This window comes from Nannobrachium achirus (genome assembly GCF_963921795.1).
Source record: "Nannobrachium achirus genome assembly, chromosome: 19".
In the NCBI taxonomy this organism is placed as follows: Eukaryota; Metazoa; Chordata; class Actinopteri; order Myctophiformes; family Myctophidae; genus Nannobrachium; species Nannobrachium achirus.
This window is the reverse complement of record NC_137826.1, coordinates 51,727,745-51,747,999: the sequence shown is the minus strand read 5'-3', so window position 1 is coordinate 51,747,999 and position 20,255 is coordinate 51,727,745.

Below are 20,255 nucleotides of genomic sequence, written 5' to 3'. Positions count from 1 at the left end.
CGCCAAGCCCTCAAAATGGAACGAAGGCCGACATTTTATTTGTATTTTCTTCCTAATGGCCGTCCTGGACCGGCCGGGAATGAACCGGCCGTTCGGGAGTTGTCCCGCTTTTCCCAATGGCCAGCACGTCCCTGCCTCTGCCGGCCTCCTTAGCACTTGGTGTGGTCATGCCGCCGTGTGAGTGCCTGGACCTGGTGTCAGGGCTGTTGTACATCCTGACAGGACATGCTGGAGTGAGGCATTGATTGGACGGTCCCGCAGAGGTCAGAGGTCACGGGGTCGCTCTGTTGCAAACCGCTGGTGGAGACGTCGAGGGCTGGGGAGCGTATCGTAGGTCGCTCTAATGAGGAAACCGGGTCAGTCCAGCTTGTGGCAGTTTGTTTTGTACTGTGTGTGTGTGTGTGTGTGTGTGTGTGTGTGTGTGTGTGTGTGTGTGTGTGTGTGTGTGTGTGTGTGTGCGCGCGTGTGTGCGTGTGTGTGTGTGTGCGTGTGTGTGTGTGTGCGCGTGTGTGTGCGTGAGTGCGTGCGTGCATATACCGGTATATATATATATATATATATATTATATATATATATATATATATATATTTACCACCGCTCCATAGCTTATCAATAAATAATTGCCTTTAGAACCCACAGTGGAACCACACACGCTCGCATGGACAAATACATACCGGTAGGTTTGTTCGGGGTGTCTATCTATCTCCATCAAGTTTTTTTAAGTTGCTTGTTACACGGCTGAAAGGGTAGGGAGGCCTCGTGGGAAACTGAAGATCACAGGTTCGATTCCTGTGTCTCCCCGAGGGAACATACGCAATACACAAACTATAGAGGAAGCAAGTTTGGCGTCATTTACACATCCTACCTGGTTCCCGTTCCACAGATGGACAGACGGACAAAACACCCATGTGTTCAATTCAGGGCCTTACAGTGACAAAATCTTCAAACTCACATTTAAGTTTGTGATTCATGTACCATACATCCGTGTGCGTGTCACTCTCCATTCCGACATGTCGCCACTCCGAAAATTGACTTCTTATTGTCGGAGTGGCGACACTTCCATAGGGGTTAAGTTTAGGGTAAGTGTTAGAGATAGGGTTAGTGTCGGAATGGGGACATGTCGGAAAGGAGACATGTCGGAGTGGCGGGATGTAACCCATCCGTGTGCGGGTCAGAATGAGACAGTGATACTCAAATATCTCTATTAGTGCAAAAGCAAAACAAGCACACAGGGGCATCAATTGGGTATGGCAGGGGTATGCAGCTGCCAGCTGCCATACCCTGGGTCCAGGGGGTGAAATAAAAGTTACTTTTAAATATAAATCCATGAATGTCTCTTTGTCTGTATGCGCTAGTTATTATGTTGTTAAATTACAGTAAAATAACTAAAAATGCAAAATTTAACAAAATGGTCACTTTAACAAGGTATTATAATATATTCTTCACACTTGTATTCTCCCCAGCTTGACATAATGGTATATCACCAGGTTCCGCAGGTCAGCTGCACAGGTGCAATGCATTATTGTTAATTGTGGCACGTTTACTAAAATGCCAAGTTTAGCTGCACTTGAACAACCGTTCCAGGCTGCCATATTCAGCCCAAGAAACCGTAGAAAGTAAAACCTGTGTAAAAAGCTGACAAAAATCTTCAGACATTGTGAAAATAGCCGATCTACATGCTCACAACGCCTCGCAGCACAAGGCGTTGTGAGCATGTAGATCTGCTAGTTTCACAATAGAACCGTGTTATCCAAAATGTAATGCCTCTTTTCCATGAGGACTCCCATCTTTGCCATACCCTAGCTTTTGCTGAACTGACGCCACTGCAAGCACAGTCCCTGAGCCCACATGACACCTCATAATAACACCAAGATATCCTGAGGCTGGATTTGATGCAGAACATTCCATGTGGAACAGAACTGAAAACAATGTTTATGGTACAATATACACTTGAGATTGACACTCATACAGGAGGTGTTGCTATTTGTAATTAAATGGATATTTTACTTTTAAAAAAAAACTAAAAAAAAAAAAAAACGCTTTTGGTCATTTTATCGTCTAATCAGGCTTGAACATCCTTTTTGCTTGATTCAATATTTAGATATTTGATGTTGTTTTGTTGTTTTGATGTCATCAGGACCTCCAGGCCCAGGGCCTCTCTACATGCACTGTAACTTTTTTTTATTATTTTATTTTTTATGGTGACTCATAATACCCTCCTAATACGTGAGCAGGCCGTATTTTTTCTTTTTTTTTAATAATTCATTTTGTATTTTTTTTTTTCCATTTTCCCAAAGAATTATTAAAAATAAATGAAAGAAGTTATATTAACACAGCCTGCTCACGTATTAGGGGGGTAATTATGAGTCACCAGATAATGTGTGTTTTTAATGAATCTATCATAGTTAAAATGGAGATTGAAGCTACAATGGGTGTGTATGGGGAGCGTTCCTGGAGGAGGAGGGCCTGATAACATTTACATCAAATATCTAGATATTGAATCTGCTTGATTCAATATTTAGATATTTGATGTTAACTCATCTAGTGCCTTTCGCGTGATGTCACGCGATAAGTACTAGAGTACGTATAGTGCCGAATGCGTGATGTCGCGCGAAAAGTAATATATTACTGTAACGGCGAGTAAAAATACCTAGTACAATGTCCGACGCTCCGGAGACGAAATCCGCGCTGATTTGTCATCATCACGGCTCCACGAGCACACAATAGTCATCCCATAACATTGAGGTGGACGGCCGATCTCATCTTTAATGTCCATTATCTCAAAACAACACTTTAGAAGCGAAGATGGAGGCAGATGCTCGCTTATAAAACACATGTATAAACGCTCCTATGCAATCCAGCATGGCACCACGTAAACAATGATCGCTTCCGTCGCAGGATCCGATGACGTCAGACCGGAAGTACTTCCGGTCTAGACTTCTGGCCTTCAAAATAAGACAATGGCCGTTAATGGGGCCGGGAGGGGGCACTCTGGACCCCCTAATCCGTTAATGTCCTGGGCTCTGGATGAGTTAAATACAGTTCAGGGTGTTTTTTTTTTTTTTTTTTAAGTGAAGTATCCCTTTAACACAATTGGTGCCTCTTAATCTGAAGGTTGCTTGGTGCCTCGGTGCCACGCCGTTTCCTCCATAGGCCGCCGCTATTATTTTGAAGGGCTGGAAGGGGGTTGTTTTTGTTTTTTTGGATTATCACTTGACGGCAACGATTACGTCATCTAGTCACATGACAGTGTGGGTCCAGAAGGGAAACATGGCTGCGCGCATCCCGTGTCTAGAGTGTGCAGAGTGGAGCCCCCTTTTTGTATACAAATGTCTTTTATGAGTTATTGAAGTTTCTTTATGGGCCTCTCAATGGATTTACTATGGAGGAGCTTCACTTCGCGTGCACGCCCGACGTGCGTTGTAAACAAATCGCGGACATTGCCGATGCGGGCGGGACCGGAGCGACGTACAGTAAGTGATAATATCTTTACTGTATATACAGTAAGATTCACAGTCCTCACCGTCAACGGCGCCATGGTATTAACCCTTTCAATGACGGTGAGGACTGTCAACGGCAGCAGAACAGTTAAGTTAGTTCCTGCACCCACCACAAGCCAACGTTGAAATGTGATTTTTGTTCCTTTATTTTGAAGTAATGCAGTGACCCGTTTCCTGTTCACTGTAGTTGTTGCCTCTCTTGCCTTTTCCTCTCTGTGCATTTGGTAAATTTGTGTCAGCTGCGTCCTGTTTGCCCCAGCCTATCCTGTGGTGATTGTCCAATGACTTCACCTGTGTCCAGTTAGTTTCCCAGTCTATATAAGCCTGTGTTTGTGGCACAGTATGCTTTCATTGCCCAAGCATGCTGTTGCTGTGTGTTGCTGTCAATGCTCCCAACTTTTAACTGGTTCTTACTGGGTCTTGGGTCCAACTAGAAAACCATAGAAAAATGGAAGTGAACAACATGCCAAGATGTTGACTCTTAGAGAGTCGCTGAAACTTAAAACACTTGAAACTGAAAACAGAAGATGTTGAAGCTCAAAACAAAGGATTCCTTCATTAGGATGTTTATACATCCAAATGTTTCCAGAGCAATTGGTCTACAATGTTTGTGCATTTATACACGAGGCTCCTGATGGATCTGCAGGCTCATTGTGAGCTTGTAGATCGGCTATTTTCACAATAGTTATGTGGAGCTGAGTCAAACTAAATGTAATGCCTCAACTAATACAATTCCATTGTGCCTGTCAGGGTGGGGGGGTTCCCTGAGATTTTTTTGTCCCACCTCTGACAAACATGTCCGTACACTGCTTTTAACCTGAGAGTGAGGAGTAGGCACGTGCACACACAGACATCAAAAGGGGCTTGATCCCCTGCCCTTTTATCCATTTGTAAAAAAGTGCCCTTTCCAGACCATAAATGCATGTTTTTACTACTTTTCACTTCACTACTTTTGCGGCCCAGCCTCAGCCAGACTCTGCCTCCAGCGGCCCCATGGTAAATCGAGTTTGAGACCCGCTAATGTGTTCACTTCCGGCAGAAAGCGTGAAAATTTGCACCTAGGGGTATTTTTGTGCGCAGAATTAAAAAATTGACGGTCCCAAGCACTTTTCCCATGGGATCTGGTGGCTCCAATTCACTTACCATACTAGGGAAAAAAGACCCCCCAAAAAATCTTCTTTAAATAGCATGTGAGGGGTCTATCTAGGGGGTTTTCATGATTCTGAATCCATTGCAAGCATTTGTTTTGCCCGAAAAACATTCCTTGGGCAGATTGGATGGAAGATTTTTGGGGGGTCTTTTTTTCCTAATGGTAAGTGAATTAGAGAAAAGTGAATTTGAGAAAAGTGCTTGGGACCGTCCATTTTTGAATTCAGTGCACAAAAATACCCCTAGGTGCAAATTTTCACGCTTTCTGCCGGAAGTGAACACCTTTTTCACATATTTCTCCCACTATATTGTCTACAGAAGGGGTTTTCAAAGTGGGTGACGGGGCACCCTGGGGTGCCGTGACAGCAGTCCAGGGGTGCCGCGAGATAATTTGATAATTATTTGGAATTTATTTGGACACTTAAAACTTTATTTTTAGTACCTAAAAACGTTATATTTAGTATCATTTTAAACTTGAAGTACCAAGTTATTTTCAGTCAGTTCTAACCAAAATGACTATTATCTCAACGTTTTCCTCGTAACACGATTGCTAAAATATGGCATAAATTTAAGGTGTTGGACTTGGGAGTGAAGATTATGAATATAATGTAGGGGTACCTCGGGTGAAAATAATATTTATAGGGGTGCCCTGAGCCAAAACAGTTTGGGAACCCCTGGTCTACAGGGTGCCATAAATGGGTGCATCTACCTGGAACACCCACCAATCATTACATACTTTACACCACTGCCCTGTTATGACTACTGTCTTAATATTTTATCCAACTCGGCATCTAATAATACCGCACTGCATTACTGTCTATCTAGTTCTATCTACTTGCATCTAAGTGCATTTTTGTATTATATCAAGATGCCTCTAATGGAGATGTTCCATGGCGAAAAAAACATCTTGTTTGGCAGCCATTACAGATTCTGCACTCGAGATAAATGTATATTTGGTCCAGCCAAAGCTATGTGAACTCTTAAATAATCACATGTTAAGCGTCTACCAACATAAAATTCGAACTATAAAGGCATTAGACTACGTACAAAATTACCCTTGGAGTGGGGACGAGAAACGGTTCACAAGTCGGCTTGCAACATATCAGACACTCTTTGTGGGATACATTTACGTCGCTGTGCATGTGTGCATTAGATCCACTAGTTCCTGTCCCCGTCATGTCGTGGGGTTTTGAAACCATCTTTGCAAGTGCTACCCTACCTATTTATTCTATTCCAAAAGGGCAAAAACTACTGTAGGAGGGGGGGGGGGAGTAGCAAAACACGGGAAAAACAAAAAGGTAGCTAGAAAAAAACTAGGCACTAAACTCCAGGGAAAAAAAACACTAAGGAAATTCACTGACACTGTAACTAAAACTACCCTATTTCCTAGGTCTGTGTGGCCTCACCGGGCTACTCTTGCAGATAGTGATCCTTACAAACATAGTCCTTGCCTCATACGGCGCTCGCGTTCCTCGTACGGCTGACGCCTCTCGCCAGGCTGCGGCTCCCATGCAGGCTCGGTGAGAACCTGGAATGGAGCGACTCTGGCACCCCACGTCTCCTCACACGTCGCTCTGGAGACCGTCCATCTGAGGAGGACAGAGTAGTGGAGGAGGAGGATTCGATGCCAGGCGTCCCCGGGCGGGAGGGGCGCCAAGGAACAGCTGCTGAAGGCTCCGTGGAACGGCGTCTCGGTCTGACGTCAACGGACTCTCTGAGCGTGGAGTCGGAGGCCCAGACGTGCAGTGAAGAACCAGGTGAGTCTCCCACAGAAGGGAGGGCGACCCGCTCCATAGCGGTCTCGCTGGTCTGGACAGCCACATCAACGGCGGGGTCCCCGCCGTAGCGCAGCTTCCACTCTGCGGAGGCGGTTATCGATGAATAATACGCGGGGAGGATCTTCTCGATCGGGTCCAGGAGGTGTTCCTCCAGAGTATCCATCCGGCGGTCAAGCGCGGTCAAGCCGGCTAAAACATCCGCGAGTAACTCACTTGGGTCATAAGAATAAACAGTAAACAAGCTAAACGGGCTAAATAACAAACGTCAGGAACAGAGAACGAGGGACCCAAGGAGCCAGGAGCGTTGATTGTCTTCTGTGTACACTACAGATACACATACATAGTTGTTCCTTACATTACTTTTATTTTATTTCATTTATTTATTTATTTTTAAATGAAGCTTTATCAACTCTTAGTTTTTTAGACAGCTCAGTGTTCGGTGGTGAAGCAGAAAACAATGCAAGAGCGGGGTGTCAGTGTCACACGACAGTGGGCATTACATCAGAGTACAATCAACAACAGCGTGCAGCTGTGTGGCCTGGGAGGAACATCAGTCAGAGAGAACAGGTGAGGGGAAAAGGCAGGAGAGGCCGGGGGAAGATGGGACAGCTCCATGTTGATGACATGACTTTAGAGATACTATGTTAGCCTGGTTAATAAACCAGACTGCACAACACCACCCCCTGTTGGTAGTGGTGGTGTTGTGTAGTCTGGCCCTTCACATTAAATAAGCTTTTTCCACCAGCCCTCAAAGAGGGCGAGCCAATCAGGGCTGTAGGCTTGGGGCACGTGGTGGGTGGTGGCCTGGTTCAAAACCATTCACCCAGAAGTGGAATGTCTGCCCGAAATCTCAGACTCTCTTCCCAAAACGAAGTGTGTGATAGAGTCTGACGCTTGCAGTCAGGCTAGGGGGAAGATGGGACAGATCCATGTTGATGACATGACTGTAGAGATACTGTGTACCGCTTTGCGTGATTTTAGGGCAAAATCTGTAGGAGCAGCGTCCAAAAATGTGTTTTTGGAGAAGTTTGACAATGACATAACACAGGCTGAGAGTCGGTTACACGATCAAGCCCAGAAAGAAGGTTGGAGCAAAGCAAACAAGCTGGAGGGTCGGAAAAGTTTATATGTAAGAAAGTTGTTATATTAAATCCTAAAGCATAGAAATGATGAATCACAAGAGCTGTGAATCAAGCTGGGGTGGTTTAGGTCCATGATGTGCTCTTGTTTCTAAATATGATCATGTTGTTATCGTGACCCTTTGCCCTCCTCAGGTAGGTGATAGTAGTGCAATATTTATGAAGTGGTGTCTGTCTGTCTGTCTGTCTGTCTGTCTGAGGGGGCTGAAGGCAGGGGGCGCGGGCCCGTGGTGATTGTTCTGAAAGAGTACAGTGTGGCAAATCTCCATGGGGAGAGAGTTCCAGAGAGCAGGGGCTGCCAAACTGAAAGCAGCATTACAGAGGGTCTCCTTATTGCTGATAAGAGGTAGTGTGATCAGACTGTACATGGCAGTGCAGGGAGGGTATCAAGGCCAATGTCGTGTTGTCTCTGGGTGCATCACTTATGTCCACCACTAACATTTAACTCACCTGAACTTAAATAAAATCATTATACAAAATGAATAAAGAAACATAAAATGTCTTGTCAGGTGCTGAAGCCCTTGATGGCTGCAGGGGAGTGGGGACTGAACCTGAACATTGTCTTTGAGTCTGACCTCTCAGTCTGGAGGTGGCTACTGACAGGTCACTATGAAGCAAAAATCCCAAAATGTGTTTTTAACAGCGAAGATTATGTCTTTAACCTGCGGTATACTGAGCTCCTCCAGGTTCTTGGCATAAGGCATAAAGTTTGGTGGATGATCAAGGTAGTGGAAGGCAGGACTCGTTGATCCGGGCACAGATGCCTGGTAGATTTTTGGCCTGATACCTGCGCCGTTTCGGACCTTCATGACAGCTTGGAAAACCTACTCGCTTCACCAAGTCTCTCCGAAGGTCATTGACAAAGCATTCTGTCCAAGAACGTCTCCCCAAAGAAAGATGTGTATCTTAGGAGGAACGGGTGGCTCGGGTCTCTCGTGGGTCCCTCGTTCAAACACCTGTACCTATGTGTGTAAAAATAAAAAGGAGGTTAGGGTCATAAATAAAAAGGAGGTTAGGGTCAGTATACAAAGATCTGAAATCTTATTGATTGGGGTTAGGGTTAGTTCCTGTTCCTGTTCCAGGAAGGAAATCAGTGGTCCCCAGATCTTTTCAAATTGTTCAGGTTTGTCCTTATTTTTTTTCCAATTGGAGGGTGTCTGTCAACTCTGTCAGCCATCTTTTCCTTGTGGGCACTTCCTTCCCTTTCTGAGTGACAATGAAATTTCACTTTTCCTATTTTAAAACCTTTTTTTCACTAGCACCCAGGGCAGGAAATTCACGGCGGCCACGACGGCCATGGCCGTCGTTGCCCCTCTCATTGGCCGTGTGCCCCTCGAAAAATGACATGCCCAAACGGCCACAGTGGCCGTGGTGCCCCGGTGCCCACAGCAGTCCATTAACTGCTTTTTACCGTTTTTTCCTCTGCGCGATTTTCCAGTCATTACGGTAACAGCAGTGCGTGGTTGGCTGAGCTCCTCACATGACCAGTAGTAGATTCCATTTACGCTCGTAGTAGCAGCATAGCAGCCGCCGCATAGTGAGCCGCCGGAGTCCCGCGACACAGTGTTTATACAACACAAAACCATCACCGGGCCAAACGGGAGTTACATCTAACGCAGCCTGTTGAATAAATCCGAATGTGCGAACGAATGCTTTCAAACGGAGCTCTGCTGAGCTCAGGACAACAACCAAAATGCAGCACTAAGGGAACCAAAAGCTATTCTTTCCCCAAGAGGCTGAGCTGTCAGAAAGTACATTATTGTTGAGAAAGGATCACTCCGCGAACGGGAGGGAGGAGTTTGTGTGCGTGTGTGCGTGTGCGTGCGTGCGTGCGTGCACAACACATGGCCAGTGGTGGAAAAAGTACTCAAATGTTTTACTTAAGTAAAAGTATCAATAGCCTACTGCAATGTAGAAATACTCCGGTTGCAAGTAAAAGTCCTAAATATACTTGAGTAAAAGTACAAAAGTATTGGTATCAAAATGTACTTAAAGTACCAAAAGTAAAAGTACAAAATGTTTGAAAATAGCAGATCTACAAGCTCACAACGCATAGTTATGCGACACATCTTGAGCTTGTAGATCTGCTATTTTTTCTATAAGCTTGGTTATTTTCAAATAGCCTAAATAGGGCTAAAGTGGTCCATGTATGTTTAATAATATTATAATTGATATATGCAAAGTAACTGGTAACTAAAGGTTTCAAATAATTGTAGTGGAGTAAAAGTACAATATTTGGATCCGAGATGTAGTGGAGTAGAAGTAAGTGTTAGAAATACTCAAAATTACAATAAACAATTAAGTACAATACTTAAGTAAATGTACTTAGTTACTTTACACCACTGCACATGGCAAAACAGAAATAAAACAGGTTCTTGATATTTATTTAATTGAAAGGTATTACATTAAACCTTAACGTTTAAGCTAAATTAACTATGACTGTGGCGTGGACTTAAAATCATTGTTTTAATGATGGCCTTCCTGCCCTGGCACTTGGCCTTTGTGCCCTCACAAATTTGACAACACCAAAGGCCAATTGGCCTTGCCCCTAAACTGACGAAATTCCAGGCCTGCTAGCACCTCACAAAGTCCCATTTCTGACCATTGTGTCTTTCTCTGGTTTTGGGAAGGCAGAGGTTAAAAGCACCACAGGTTCTCAAAAAAGGCTGTCCATTTGCTGCCGTCGCTGACGTCAGCGACGGACGTTTTTGGAAAAAAAAAGAAAAAAAAAACTTTTTGGCTCTTGAAGCCATTCAAAAATGAGAGAGGAGTGGTAATTTAGCCTCAAACCTTTTGAAAAACGTTTTTGGGACATAAACAATATGACATTTAAATACTTTTTAAATGCATGGTGTATCACCTGTAAGTTTAGGGTTAGGGTAAGAGATAGGGTTAGTGTCGGAAAGGACACGTGTCGGAAAGGAAAACATCCCACCCCCCAAAAGCTGTGATTGGCTTAGAGGCAATGCTACAGGTGCTTCAAAGAGTCATAAAGGCAAGCTTTAGAAGCCATGCCCCAGAGGATCAAATTATATATTTTTTATTATTAAATTTTTTTTCACCTCGGTCTTAGACTCACTGAGTGAGTGAGAGACAATGATGGCAGCAAAATAAATACAACATGTTAAATATAAATATATATTAAGAAATATACATTTATTTTTCAGGCAAGTGCAGGGCCAGCAGAGAAGGCCTTGCTGGCCCTGACCGCCCACCACTGCTCTCTGGTCACAGTGGTACCTCAGGCTACATACATACACAGATACACGGCCATGCTATCGCTCAAAAGTACATCCGGGCCACTGGGCCATTTATAATGTCGACCCCTGTAAAGATGTCTTACTTTGCTTCTGTCATCAAATCTGTACACCTACATTTGGCATTTTAAGACTGAAATTCTACCCATGCTAGTAAAGCAAGCCTGACAAAAGTATCAAACATGCACAAAATTCAACAGAACACAGGAAAATATATATCTGTTAAGACGTTTTGGGGGGAGGACCCCTAGCAATTTGCAGCTAGTTCTGGTCCATAGCATTACAGAATTTCCATAACTTCAACCAGACAGAGCAAGCTCGTTCCCTCACTTAAACAAGACTTGATTGAACATTGATTGATTGGACTGACATAAAAGTACAACATTTCATGTTAACAAGTAGAAAAGTGGATAATAACCAAATCGAATCTACCTGTTACACACGATGCTCGAACCGCTTGCTTCAGCCAGCCGCCTTCCTCACAAGCTCAGCATCAGATCTGCCGTTGCACCTGAAGGCCGTAGGCATATCACTGCGCAAAGAAATGCTTCCGCTGCAAATCATTTTGACAATATCAATCGGCATATCAAAAAAAGAAAGCATAACCAATACAGTAATTTCCCGTTTGTGACGTGATGTGACGTGACTGACAGACTGACAGCCAGTGGAGGTTTTGATAGTAACTGCGACCTGGCGGTCGCTAATATGATGCTAAAAGGATAACACAAAAAGCCCCAAGGGCTTGTTTCCAATGTGGGGCTATGCATTCAATGACTCAAGACACATACAGTATAGACATGAAATGCATTTCTGGTGTCGACCTTAGAAGACTTATCCCAGTTTGTTTACATACGTTTTGTTTACATATAGGCTACTTATAGCCTATGCAATCATGCTAATGTAACAAACAATTTGTTTGTTATGCCTGACTTTCTAAAAAACATATTAATGAAACACGATCGTACCCACACTTCGGTGGCAAATGTGACTCGCCGGCATCGCTGCACATTTCTTGACTTGGACTTAGAGGCCACAAGTCTGCTAGTACAGCCATGAGCCATGTTTCAATCCGAAGGATTCGCACTACATAGTGCGCATTTCAAGGGCGATGACGTCACTGGGCCGCGCCGAGTGCTGTCCCATTTCGTAGCCTGCGTCTAACCTACCCTTGGAATGTGCACTACTTTCTCCTCGTTTTGAAGCATACAGCCGATGGTCACTTCAAGCACTTCGTTGGATAGTCCCACAATGCAACACGCCTCCATCGCATCAAAAGAGTGAAAATTACCGACCGTCACAATGGACGAAGGCTGTACGTTTTATAACCTGAACGTACTTGTCCATGCGTCACTCCCAGCCTGAGATATATCACACGGCGCAAGGGTGCTGTTGCATCTCCATCTCTTCAATGAGAACATGAAGTATAAAATATAAAATAATCGTTTCCAAATCCATAATGCAGTAGCAAAACAAATTAAAACTAGGGACACAATTCATGAATGGAACGTTGTGAGCTTGTAGAGCAGGTTAATATATTAGTTATGTTGAAAAGCTAGTTATAATTGACTTTTTTTTTAAGATAACATGAAGGTTAGGTTTAGGTGGTAAGTTGTGGCGGTGACAGATTGTTATCAGCTAAGACTAGTCTGACTCGTACTCGAGTCACCACAAACATACGGTATCTGAGAAAAAGCCAACAACCGACAAACAACTTGGGAAATGTTTGCATCCCTAAATCTCCTGACCTGTTGGTAGATGACACAGAAGTGATCAGGAATAGAATCCATGCTGCGTTTCTTAAACGTTTTGCAGGAGCTGGCTTCAGCAAAGCAATGAAATTCCTCAGTTGCCTTCATCCATGTGATGCTCCACGTAACGACAGCACGCCTTTTTAACTGCCATGACATCCAGCAAGTTTGCTGCCGCTATCAGGGCCTAGACCAAAGACACAATGGCGTACATGCTTCCCTCCTGTTCGGAAAATTCCTTCCGTCCTGTAACTGTGTACACTGTTCAGACGACCTGCAGTGTGTCAACTTGGTCCAAGGCGTGAGCTATGAAGCAAGAAAAAAAACAAAACAAAAAAACACCTAGAAATAAGTAGTTAAATAGGACACTAATAGGAAATAAAAAGTAAAATAGGACAAAAAAAGAAAAAACAAGCCCTGAGTAACAAACCCAGATGCACACCAACACACCAAGTGTTGCGCTGCAGATTTGAAGTCGTGAAAATGTATGCAATTCCCTGAATATCTAAGTTTCAAAGCAAACGTCGTAACTTAAATCTCTCACAATATGAAGATACAAAGGGGTTTAGCTTGTGGTAACTGTTATATGACTGTCTAACGTCTTCTGCATGCTTTACATTAGTACATGGCAGTTATAGGCTACCTGCAACATTGCATTGGATAGCCATGTGTCTCTGACCCAGAAGTGATCATGAATGTAATCCATGCTGCGTTTCTGTAAGGTTGGAGTGGGCAGTGAATCCCTACGCTGTTGCCTTCATCCATGTGATGATGCTCTTCTTCTTCTTTCGTGTATCATCATCCTTGATGATTGGTTGACAACATTGTATTTCACAAGATTTCTTGTTACTTAGGGGAGGCCATGGGGCTGGCTGTCGTCTTCCCCCCTTGCTGACGGATGCTCCATGTAACGGCAGTACGCCTTTTTAACAGCCATGACATCCAGCAAGTTTGCTGCCGCTAGCAGGGCCTAGACCAAAGAAACAATGGCGTACATACTTCCCTTCTGTTCGGAAAATTCCTTCCGTCCTGTTTGGTAGCCTATTTATGTGAGCATCGAGCCACTGTAGCAGAATGAATAGCTCGGGGACGGTTGTAGCCTCCAGCATCGCCACCTGTTTTCTTTTTAACACGTTTGCGTGCCTTGACAAATTTGTCACACAGGCTGTTCCACTTTTTCATTCTTTCTTTCACTCATCTGACTCAATATTTAGCGTCTGCCCACCCTGTAGACAATATGCCTTCCGGTGTGTTCCACGATTTCTAGCGGAAGTGCTGCGTTTAACGGACGTTACGTCATGCGATGTGGGTCTGTTTACATTCCCCAGCGAAAAAACTAAAATAGATTGTAGCTCTTAACTCACTCTTAATAGGTGTAACATTGCTTGAATCAATGTTTTTTTTTTTGTATATTGTTTATTACGAGCGCAATCGACGGAGCAGGAGACGTAAACCAGAGTTAATTTCGTGCAGGGAATACGTTCGCGGGAACACCGCACCATGAAAAAAATACAGCTTCCGGTGAAATTCCTACGGCGGAAGTTGAACGCTTTCTGCCTTCTATTGTCACCAGGCTTTTCTCTTCGCAGATGAGTAAGCCTGGCTATGCGAGGCTAGCATCTGCCCTATCTCTCTCCATGCATTTCTTGCCATATGTTGGTGTCCGTGGTCAAGAGGCTGGGTTGTACAGTACAGGGGTTTGTATTCGCGGGTCCAAAACAAACAATAGGAATTCCAATATTTCTCCAAAGCATCCGGGTCATCTAATCGGTCTGTTGTGACATCTGCCGTAAGACAGCTTTGCAGACATCATCGCATGTCAAATGACATATATACTGTACTTACAAAAATGTTGACGCACAACGTGAAACATCCTGTGCACGTTGGGTGTATATGTTACAGTCAGTTTGGGTAACTCAGTGAGATTGTGGTAAGAGCGCTTGTTTTGTAGTTCACCACACACCAATCACCACCAGATGGCGACAACAGCCAGTCAGCCATTCACTAGTGCAGGCGCTGACGTCACTCGTTTGCGACTCTCTTTCGTTTATTTACTAGCCCAGCTCGGCTGTGTTTAGCCATTAGCTTACTATGCCTTACTCTAACCCTAACCCTAACCTTAACCTCAGTAAAACTATGCCTAACCCTAACCCTAACCCTAACCATAACCTCCGTGGGGTGAGGCTATCATTCCTGCCGACGCCACGTTGTTGTTGCTCAAAGCGACCGCTTGTTCCACCCCGCGCCGCACGACGAGCGCTCCGTTTCTCGATCTAACAGTTTCTCGATCTAACCGTGACATATATACATCAAGAAACTGAGATGGTTCCATTTATTTCAAATTTGTTAAAGGTGCATCTATCAGGAAACATATATGGTTCCATTTCAAATTCGTCGTCCATTTTATTGTGACCGAAAAATAAGTTGTAGTGTGTCTTCAGCGACAATGAGTAGGCGTAGTCTATTTCCACAGGGTAGCAGTACTGTTGAAGTAAGGTTATTTAACTGCAAGAAACACAGCAACACACGGAAGTAAAGTAATGTGAATAGGCCGAAAACATACATTAATATATAAGCAACACATACCAATACAATACAATAGTTTACTGCACAGAATAACCATTCATTCACCTTCTTACCAGCCACCATCTGCTGTTGGAATGAAGCTCTGCTCTCACTGACCAAAAGAACCATCTACGCAAGCCAAGAATAACTGTGGAACTCCTATATATATTTATAACATACATAAGATTTACAATACATATGAATGCTTGCCACATCACAAAATAAACAAGACTACTCACATAAAACACTGTACTTGAATGCACACATTACCCCAGGATCCAGAACCCCAACGAAAATATCCGCAATTACAGTGGGAATTCAGCATGGATCAAGCCCACCAGGAGGTCCAGGTGGTCTCCCCAGTCACAGGGCAGATATGACAAATCACAAAAACATTAGCACAGACCAATCAAAATTGCAAATGAAAAGAAGAAAATAAAAGGAAAAGCCTTTTCTCTCCACTAGAGGTCATCGTCTGACGGCTTAAAACGTGTGTGGCAGTCAAGGATTGTTCCAAATATACACTAATCACCCAGCTCCCAAACATCAACCTCCGCATCATGATGGGGGAGGCCAGTACTGTCCACTCCACCCAAGATAAAATCAGCAGCAATGTTTTTTTGTCTTCCTAAACCTGTAGAAGAGGAATCTGCAGGAATCTGCAAGTTTCTTTCTACTGGCCATTAAATTGACTTTATTTCCATTGATCTCCGTTGCACCTGCATCTTCACCAGAGATGACGGGTCTAACCCTCAGGAATAGCTGAGGTTTAGGTGACAGCCTGTTTTGGACGAGGAGTCTAAAGCCAAAACACACAACAAAAGCTGCTAAGCCTATACAGTAACTGTGCATTCGGAATATCACAGCCCTTTGCCACCATCATGTCAGCTGATCGTTTTAAGGCTCCTTTGCCGTGACTAACTTCGGAACAATTCTAGGAGCAAGCCGTGAATCCTCTTTTGAACAATAGTGTGCTGAAAAGGAAGAAGTTACCCCTTTGTGTTGGGAGAAGAGCGCTGTCTCAGCCCTCATGTGTTTTTCCACCCGTGTCCTTTCTGCTGAAGGAGACCCCACAAACTGTACAAGAAAAGGACTTTTCCCCTGTACGGATTCTTAAGTCTCTTTTTAAGTCACATGGTTTTCTGAAATGCATTCTACAGAATGGACATGTCTTCTGTGTAACCGCCGGGAGGTGCAGGGGGTGCGGAACGTCTAGGCAAAAGATAAAATGAGAGAAAACCATTAAAGGGGTGGTGCTGCAGAAAAATCCGAGGTGATCCGAGGTAGAGCTTGAGGAGGAGGATGATGAAGGCAGAGATGAGGTAGAAAGGGATAGCCCAGTGGAAATGTTGATCTGGATCTGGTGGAGGCGGTGGTAGAAGAGATAGTTTGGGATTCTCAGTCATTCGACTCCAATGGATGCCAACATGACCAGGAGGGAGGCTTGTTTATCCTCTGGTAGGCTAGGTAGCTACTGCCAACATTGCTTCTTTCATCCCTTCCTCGAGTGTCACCATGTTAGGATCTGTGAGAGAGGGAGGACACGTGTTAGTATCTGCGTATGAGAATGACACATGTCAGTATCTGGGAGAGAATGATGCAATATAATCACTGATGTGCCATTCAGCTTGTATCCCATTAGTGGATAATAATCAAGGAGGTCTTCTTGCTTAACACACATGTAGTTTGTCTCCTGGTCCACTTCTGTCAGACTGACTGTGAATACCCAAATCAGCCCTCTCCACGGCCTGCTGCCTCCGTACGACAAAGTAAACAAAATCGCTACGATGGATCAAAATCAACCTAATCTCACCCATGTCCAAGGCCCTCTTCATCTCGTCTTCGAACAACATGCATTCCTCTTTTTGTACTTTGTGCCTTTGAAAGTGACAGCATTAGTGGCTACAGTAGTGTCATGAGGTTAAGTGGTGCAGTTGCTACTTTGATGCTTTCATTATAGTCGTCAATATAGTTCAATACAGTTCTGTTTTCAACCTCGATTATAGGAGGGAAAAGACTGCCAGCACTTAAGTATGTTTGAAGTAGCTGGTGTCGCTCTGCAAGAGTAGCACACAGATTCTTAAAGTTATGCAGTTTTCTGGCACACTGTTTGAAGAACGTATGCTTGCACTCAAATCTCAAAGTCCAAACCTGTCCAAAGCTGTAAGACATTGTCAGTAGTATTCTGTCCATCCCATACATCCATGAACACATCACAAGTAGAGAGGCGAGAATGTGCCATTTTGAAATGTGTTTATTTGCACATATTGAGCAAAGCATTCTCTTCCTGAGTCATTCGTACCTACAGTAGATACAAGGGCAGAGGTTCAACATAATTGATTTGCAAGCTCTTCAATTACATCTGTAATCGTCATGTCAGGCACCCCAAGCACAGACAATTTCTCTTTACGTTTTGAAAAGAGATGTGACTAATCATGATATCTTGGACCTTCAATGATAGTCTGAATAACTGATGCTGGTAAAAGTAGCTTAGCCTGAAGCTTCAAATAAAACAAAGACAAGCTCTTCATAAAGAGGTCTTTATCCACACTATCATAAAAATCAACTGTCTGAGGCTGTTCATCAGTCTCATTGAGGTCGAGGACTGACTCTCAGCTTGGGAAGGGTTTTCAAACCGTGCTTGTTGTGGAGGGGGGTTGTAACATTGACTCAGCATTAATATGCTCTGCTGAACAGTTTTTGTGTGTTTGCGAAACATGAGATGTAAAGGTTGATTTCACACCAAATGTTCTCTCACAAACCCTAAAAGGATATGTTATTTCCTTAGGATTTGTAAATGTGCTCTGACAAAATTTTATCTGACAAATCATTGTTGTGCCGATCTGTTGGTCTAACACTCCTCTAGACTGTTAGACTGCTTATGATCTCTGTATGGCTGAAAATGTTCTGAATGAACGGGTGCAAACGGGTACACCACAGGCATTATTGTCAAGTCTCATAGTAGGTCAGTCAATCTAAGAGAAAATCTGGCTTAACCCCCAGAAAATTGATACAAAAGGTTTTTCAATGGATTCTTGTAGCATTGGGCATGCTAAATAACATCTACCTCCAAGAAAGCCGCCATTTTCAAGAAGGCGTCCCAGATGGTTGCGGGGAGCTTAAAATGGCTATATCTCGAATGGAAACATTTTGCAAATTATTTTTCAACTGATTCTGGTACCCCTGGACATGCTTGAGAACATACTTTAGGAAAATACACCTTCCAGAAAGGCTTCATTTTCAAGATGGCGTGACTGGCGTCCACGATGGCCGCTGGGAGCTTAAAATGCCTATAATCTGGGATTTCTATGTAAAAAATCATAACAATTATGCACCCGGTGACTAGATTTTTGGCATGGTGTTAGGTATGGCCACAAGGTCTTCAAAAAACATAGCAAACAAGTTGGGCTCACCCCTTTAATGGTCTGTTTGCAATGAATCCAATATTAAATAGGTCAGTATATGGTTGAAACCCCAAATAATTTATGGAAGAGAATTTTCAATGGATTCTCTATATGGGCATAAATGGACACAGGCAAACAGATAGATTTGCATTAAAGGGTGGGGCATTCATTCCCTATTTACATCGTTCCCGAGTTGGCCAGGTCGCCGACTAGACTAGACTTCGGGCGGCCAAGCTTCTAGTAGTAAATAATACACAATAACAGTAAATACGAAGGTAATAATACATTATATGCACACAATTGAGACCATACATGTCAACACTTATAAATCACATACACAATACACCTCTTCCCATATGTAGCCTACATATCGTTTCTCTTGACAATCTGGCTTACCATCAAAAAGTTCCTCTTTGTAGCAGAGTCTGTTTGAGAGACTATAGTCTCATGACATGACGTTTTTTTTGGTGTGGAGGTGGACCTCAACACCAAAAAAGAATCCATTGATGGGGTTTCACTACTAGGGGCCAAACACAACTTGTTGCTGATGTTTTTAGAAAACCTTATGTCCATACCCAACACCATGCCAAAAGTCAAAAACGTGTCAACAAGTGCATAATTGTTATGATTTTTTACATATTAAATCCCAATTTATAGGCATTATAGGCTCCCGGCAGCCATCGTGGACGCCAGTCACGCACCATCTTGAAAATGAAGCCTTTCCGAAAGGAATATTTTCCTCTATTTTTAGTATGCTCTAAAGCTAGCAAAATCTTTTCCATTCGAGATATAGCCATTTTAAGCTCCCCGCAGTCAACTCGGACGCCATCTTGAGAATGGCGGCTTTCTGGGAGGTAGATTTTGGTAGATTTTGAGTATGTTATTTAGCACACCTGATACTACCAGAATCCATTGAAAACCCCTTTGTATCAATCTTTTGGGGGTTAAACCTTATATTGACTCACCTATAGAGTAAACTAGACCAGGTCAACCTGGTTGTGCCAGACCCCCTGTCTGTCATCATCATTTATGACATCATGCCTTTTGTAGGCATGTCATCATCATGTCATCATCATATATACCCTTTATATAGAAAACCCGGACCGACAGACATTTGCTTATGTAGGCCCTACCCATTTCATGGGTCTGGCAAACATACTATGTGTTCACTCTCAAGGGCACACTGCAGTTAGTGAAAACCTGCAGATCATGTGCGTGCATGTGTGCGTACGTCACACTCCATATATGGCCAAGATCCCTGATGTCATCAATATTAAGCCAATATCTGGGGATGCCCGTATATTGTGTCAGCCTCAAGATAACCAGTGTGGTTGTCGCGGTTCGAGTCACACTTGCAAATGAATTCCGTCCTTGTCCCTTTTATGCCCATACATGGAGTTCCTTGATGTCATCAATATTATGCCCATATCTGGGAATGCCCATATATGGAAATATTGTGTCAGTCTCAGTTATTTTGGCGCAACCTCGCCCTTTAGGGTGTCTTACTGGTGGTACATTACATGTGTGGACAAATGTGCACCAAACGTGCACGTTTATGTGCGTAAAAATTCCCTCTGGGGCTAGGTTGGGGTCGCGAGTCAATATTTTGGGGTCACGGGCTGAAAACGTTTTGGAGCCCATGCCCCATGATTTCACCACCCCTGGTTAATGTGTTCAGCAGGTGTGTTTTTGATGGTTTATACTTTAACACTTTG